The following is a 6,548-nucleotide window of genomic DNA, read 5'->3' as shown; positions in this document are numbered from 1 at the left end:
TGAACAACTACAGTATACACCTGAAACTCATATAATATTGTATGTTAGCCATATTTTGAATAAGAATCTTTAAAAAAAAAAAAAGGAGCTATAGACACAAGGACAGCAAACACTCTACTCCAAGCACAAACTGGGAGCTAGCCTCAGGACTAAACAAGCAAAAGTCGCGTCTTCCCTCTTTACTCATTTACTGATTAACCATTTAACACATATAAATGAAGTACCCACACGTGAACGGGCAAGTGGTGCAACAATGGGCAGGGCAGCCTCAGCCCCTGCCGTCCAGGAGCGTACAAATCACAGATGTATCCAGTGCTGTGAAAGAAAAGTGTGCCTGGTATCGTGGGGCATAAAACAGGGGGACCAAACCCCATGCTGGGGGGGCAGAGAAGACATCTCTGAGGGAGGGGCATTTAGCAGCGATCCGAAGGATGGGCAATAAAGGCAAGGTAGATGTGGGGGGAAGAGTGCGCCAAGTAGATGGAACAGCCTATGCGAAGACCCTGAGGCCGGAGAGTGCAGTCTGGATGGGAGGGACTAAAAAGTGCCCCCTGTAGTTAGTGAGCTGGGGAGAAGAGGTTTGAGATGTGGCTGGAGAAGTAAACACCTCTCCCTGCCCCCTTCTTAGGTCCCATTCTTATTTTTAGTGGACTAGCAACAAAACTGAACTACACAGACTCTGGATGGAGACTGACCAAGTGAAATTCTAGCTCTGGACACTTACCAGCTGTGTGACCTTGGGCAAACCACTAAACCCCTCCGAAGCTCATTTCCTCATTTGCAAAATGGGGACAATTAAAGGACCTGCCTCACAGTGTTGTTGTTAGGATCTCAAGAGTCACTCTACATTAGGCTGTTAGAACAGGCACATACGAAGTGCGATGTGTTTCTTACTACTATTATTTCAGGAAGCTTCTAGGAAAATTTCCTCGGATAATATATATACAGCACCTGGCAAAGAACAGTGCTCCAAGAGTGAACAGGAGTGTCGTATTTATTACAGGCTCACGTGTCCCCGGCTACCTGGGTCGAATTGATTCCTGAGTTTGGACAATGAGAGTGTGGATAGTGGCTCACGATCATTGTTTCATTCTTTTTCTCAGGAAGGCCTCTCCCCGAGCCTGGTTTCTCTGAACAGCATCATTCAGAGGGTAAAAAAGCAGCCGTTCTTCTAGATGAGCCCAGTGAGGTGCCAAGCACCAAGACACCCACCCGTCGGGGCCCTTTCCGGTCCTGGGTGATGGAGGAAGAGGCAGGCCCATTCCTCCCCACGCAGCTCAGCCAGCTGTGGGCTGGGCAGCCTGCCCATTTGGATGACACACTCCCCCGGGACCTGTGAGGCTACACAGGCTCTCAGAGCAGGAGAAATGGGCCTGGGTTCTGCCGGGTGCAACATTCCCACAGGCGCCGCTGGCAGGACAGCCAGTGAGATGGAGGCCAGGGGCCTTTGGCGTCAGGCCAGGCCGAGTAGGGGAAGCCTGCGACATGCCCATTTGCTCCTCTGCCTCGAGGTCACAAGAGCTGGAATCAGCCAGCGTGCTTCGAGCCATAGGCCCTCAATCTGTCATGATGCCCCAGGAAAAAATACAGTGAAATACTATTTTTTCATCCCATTTATTACCCTAACAAAACGTCACCTGGAAGCACCGTTGGCACCGAGTGGCAAGACGCAGCCCACAGATAGTATGGGGACACCCACGTGCCCCAGGCTTGCCCAAGGTATGAGAGCATTCACTGGTCACAGCGGCCCAGGCCTTCACAGGGCGAGATGACAGGGATGGGCAAAGAGGGCCAAGGAGCAAGGCTGACATCCTGACAGCTTTATAGCCTGTACCCGCTCCCATAAAAATCGCCTTTGCAATGATGTCAAGGGGTCTCCTTGGCAGACGTCACTGTGCTGGGCGGGGCCACCTGCCTTGGAACCCAGAACCAGAAGTCAGCTGCTTCCGCATACAAGGGGTTGTGACCCTTGGGCTGGATTTGGGGGTTGGGGAGACTGTCCAAAAGCCATGACCCCCTTCCCCACACCTGGCAGTGTACAGCCACTGGACAGATTCCACCATTAAAGAGTAATGTCTCTGGATACTGCTGCACTTAGATCCCGGATTGACACCCAAAGGTCCTGGGAGTGGACAAGTGATTATCAGCCACTGACCTCTTGGTGTCCGAGGGGTCCTGCCACTTCCTCAGTCCTTTCTGTGCCAGGATATAACTGTTAAAGCAGCTCCACCAAGATGTACAGGGCCTATGCTCAGTGACACCACATTTGGTTCAATGCTTTTTTATAGCCAACTTGAAATTCTTCATGATGTTAGAACCCAGGGTCCCCGTTTTCGTCTCATAGTGGGCCGCACACATTAGGTAGCTGGTGCTGCCCACACCTCCGTCTACCTGGTCCTGTGCCATTGCTGACCCTGCTCAGACTCACTGACCTCCTTTCAGCTACTATCTCCTGAAATCCTCAAAACCACCCCAGGTTTGGGGGATTACTTTTGATCCCCATTATACAAATATGGAAACTGGGATAGTCAATGACTTTGGTCACACCATTAGGAAGGAGCAGACCCAGGACCCAGTGCAAGCTTTGCTCCACCCGGAACCCACAGTCTAAGCCCCACATCTCTTCTCCCACAAATGGGAGGGGGACCCAGCGGGGATCGAAGGCCAACTTAGTGGAGCTGGGAGAGGTCTCGTGGGGAAGGGAGGAATTGGGTCGTTACCAAGTGGGGAGCCTTCGTGGGGCAGGAGGCTGAGAAAAACATGGGTGCTGTCACAGTCCACGGCTCTGTAAGTGGGGGATCCTCTGGGCCCCTCCTCTCATCTGGCCTCCTCATTCCACTTATTCTCCCTGAAGATCTGTTCCAGGAGGTCACATCCCATGGTCCTGGGATAACACCCGCACCCAGGAGCCTCTCACATCAGAAGGGGTTGGCCTCCCAAGAATAAGGAAACTGGGAGCTCCCAGTACCATGGGATGGGAGGAGTCCCAGTGCTCCCAGTCTGTGCGACCCCGGTGATGGTATGAGCCCCTCCTTTGGAATGAAGAGCAACCTGATTCCATCCTGTCCATGGTGGGGTAGCATCAGCAACATAACCAAGAACCTGAGGAAACAGGTCTCAGGCAGAAGGAGGTGGGGCCATAAGCAAAAGCCAAAGGAACTCAGGAGGGTCAGTCCAGAGAAGCGACAGCTCTGGGAAAATCCTAACAACACTCCAGCCCAGGGAAGGTGCAGACAATGAATGCCAGGCCCAGGCTTCCTGGTTAAGATGCTACACTGACAAGCAACAGAAATCCCGACTGAAACTGGCCTAAGCCAAAAGGAACTGCATCCCGGGATAGACCCGCGTTCAGGGAGGGATGCTGATGGAGGGCTCTGTGCTGCCCTTCACGACTCAGGCTTTCCATCCTTCTTCTCAGCCGTGCACGGTGCCGGCCTCCCGCTCTCAATGGGTACAAATTCCCCCAGGCAGCTACTGGCAGGACGGCTGTAAAAAGGGGGAGAAGTGAGTGGAGTGAGCGTCTCTCCTGACCTGTACCATCCTCAGCATAGACAGGAACTCTGGTAAGATCAGGGCCCTGGCTCTGCCATTTGCTAGCCTTGTGACCTTAGGTTAGTCCTGCAACCTCTCATCAGCTTCCCGTGGCTCCGAGGAAAACAGCAGTGTATCATGACCTAGAAGGCTGTATCAGATCAGAGTATTATTCCCATGTAACTGAAGCTCAGCTGGGCTGAATTAAGTGAAAAAAAAAAAAAAAAAAAAAAAAAAACAATTTAAGAGGATGTTGCTGGCTCGCATTATCTCCAGGAGTACCGGAGAGGAGGATTAGGTCTGAATGGCCAGGAGTAATTCCCAAGGCCATGCCAAAGAGCGGGCACAGTGGGGGTTTCCTGGCCACTGCCTGGCGCCCCACCATTAAAGCTTGACTGGGTCACAGAGGCTTCAGCTGCCCTAAACAAAAACCAAAATATCAGAGGCTAAACAAGATGTCTGCAGAATTTATTTTCCTCACATAAACATCTGAGGTCTGTTCTCTAAAGTCCCTGGGTTCCTTCCTCTCCTTAAGTTGTGGGGTCCATCACTTGGGCCGTGATAATTCACCATCATGCCTGGGAGGACACGAAATGGGGGAAGAGGAGGCCCTGCCCTCCCCTTGATGGACACACATGTCCCTTCTCACATTGGCCATGGCTTGTCACACACACTTCTCAGCTGCAATGGAGGCGGGGAAAAGCCATCTTTATTCCGAATTGCAATGGGCCTAATTAAACATTCCATTACTATGGAAGAGGGGGGACAATAAGCAGGGTCTACCTCTGTCTCTGCACCCCAGCTGTCCTACCAGCGCCTCCTTTCATTTCTCTGACAGCACAAGCTCTGCACACAGGCTGTTCCTTCTGCCTGGACACTGTTCCTCTTCTCTGCCTAGCGAACTCCTACACCTCCCTCACATCCCAGCTCGGGCCTCATTTGGTCTCCATCAGGGCTCCTGCCACATGTTCTCCTTGCCCTAGTCTTGCTGGTTCTAGCACCTTCCAGATTTGGGATTATCCTCCTGGGAGATTGTCTGACTGATGGCTGCCTCCCTCAGGGGATGGAGAAATTCCCAAGGGTGGGAACCTTGGTTTGTTTCCTGTTAGGTGCTAGTGCCCAATCCAGGGCTATCACTATTCGCTGAAGGGACTGAATAAATAAATGCACTTTGCCGAGCTCCAGGTCCACGCCTGCGAATGGACACCGCTCAGAGTTATTATACGAAAAACAACTACAATTGTAACAAGAGCCTCATGACTAAGTGGCAGGCAGTGTTTTAATGGGTTTGCTCCTCCTAGCAGCCCTTTAAAGTAGGTTATCCCCATTTTATAGAAGAGGAAACTGAGGCACAGAAAGTTATCCGCTAACTGGCAAGCTGGTATTGAACCCCAGGGCTCTGGCACATAGGAGGGGCTCAGGCAGTTCCCTTTCTGAGTGAATTCCTCACACACTGCAGACCAACTGATGCAGTGAATGGCTGTGGAGGGGTCCACACCCACCTCTGTTCTCATCCCCAGACCCTTCTGGGAGCTCCTGCCAGCCTGACACAAAGTCCTTCTGTAGCAGGTCCCCAAGGCCCCACCCGCCCAGAGATCCACGCTTCCATGTAACCAGCACCTCTGCTGTGGCCGTGTCCCCTGCAGCAGCTCCCCAAGGCAGGCCGCTGGGTGACACATGCCTGCCCCCTCCAGGGCCACAGGCCAGAAAACCAGCAGGCACATGCTCCACGGGTGAGGACAGAGAGGCATCCAGCCCTGCTAGGCCACCAGGATGTCCAGGAAATGCTGAAACATGCCTGGGGTGACCTAGCCGATGTTTACATCACTCTTAAATGTAAAAGGAAAAAAACAAAACGATGTTCTTACTGCAAAAAGCATATGAATTCTTACAGTAGGGGAAAAGGGACTCCATGGAATACAAAAAGACAGGAGGACTGCCCAAAATCCCATCAGCACTTGCTCTGTGCACGTGTCTGCCCAGGTACCTGGTTCTCCACGTCTCATTCTCTCCAGAGCAAGCCATGTGGCCATGACATCTCAGATTCCATGTGTGCAGGCCTCCATGACTTCCGGAGGCTGGTGTCACGGTTTACATGTGAACAGAACAGGTCGGCTGTCATGACCCCCCTCAAGGGGAGGATGCGTGTGTGGTGAGGGCGGGTGGCGGTGAATGCCTTAGACAAAGGGCGCCCTGTCCCCTCCCACTAAAATTTGCTGAAGTCCCCTCTGTGTCCTGGGGGAAATTCAGAGCTGGCTCAGACTCAGTTTCTGTCTCCCATTCCTACCCCCACCCTCAACATCTTACCACCCACGGGTAAATATACAAGATATTTATTTTGTTACTAACAAACATTTTTCTAGCACTCTCCATGCACCAGGTATTGTTCTCAGGGGTTTACTAACATTAACTCGGTTAAGAACAAGCTTAGAGGTAGGTTCTTTTATGATCCCCATTCTACAGATGAGGCAACTGAGGCCCAGAGAGGTCAAGTGACTTGCCTAAAATCACACAGCAAGTATGTGGTAGAGTCTGGATTCAAACCCTGGCATTTGGGCTCCAGAGCCTGTGCTGACAGTTGCATAAACACAAGCTAATTGACCGTGGATGTGAGGACCACATTGGAGCAGCCTCACCTGGAGAAATATGGAAAGATGGGAGGTGACACATGGGACATAAGCTTCTGCTAAAACATCATTTTGGGGGAAAAAAAAAAAAGGAATCCAGCAAGAAAAATTGGATATAAAGCAGTGGTTCTGAACCCTCGCTGTAGGTGAAAATCACATGGGGTGAAAATGCTACCCATGTTCTAACTCCCTTCATCTGGGGTGGGGCCCAGGAATCAGTATTTCCTAAGACTTCCTAGGTGATTCCACTGTGCAGCCAGGTTTGAGAACCCCAACTCTAGGAAACAGGATCTCTCCACATATCCTAGCTGTGTGACCCTGGGCTATTTGCTTAGCCTCTCTGGGCCTCAGTTTCCACATCTCTGAAATGGGTATGCCATCACTTTGGCA

The 6,548-nt window shown here is 51.6% G+C and overlaps 1 long non-coding RNA gene across 1 annotated transcript in view; it reads right to left on the bottom strand.

Moving 5' to 3' along the window:
• Positions 1–1,151: 1,151 nt before the first annotated feature.
• LOC109455507 (uncharacterized) overlaps positions 1,152–6,548 on the bottom strand; it is a 29,806-nt gene continuing 24,409 nt past the window's right edge. The window contains exon 7 of the long non-coding RNA XR_016022022.1: positions 1,152–3,486. This is a non-coding gene — a long non-coding RNA (uncharacterized LOC109455507). The remainder of the gene's footprint in view (positions 3,487–6,548) is intronic.

The sequence above is a fragment of the Rhinolophus sinicus genome, chromosome 8, assembly GCF_057876585.1.
Source record: "Rhinolophus sinicus isolate RSI-liver-muscle chromosome 8, RSI-T2T, whole genome shotgun sequence".
NCBI classification, from domain to species: domain Eukaryota; kingdom Metazoa; phylum Chordata; class Mammalia; order Chiroptera; family Rhinolophidae; genus Rhinolophus; species Rhinolophus sinicus.
This window is presented reverse-complemented; position numbering and strand designations above follow the sequence as displayed.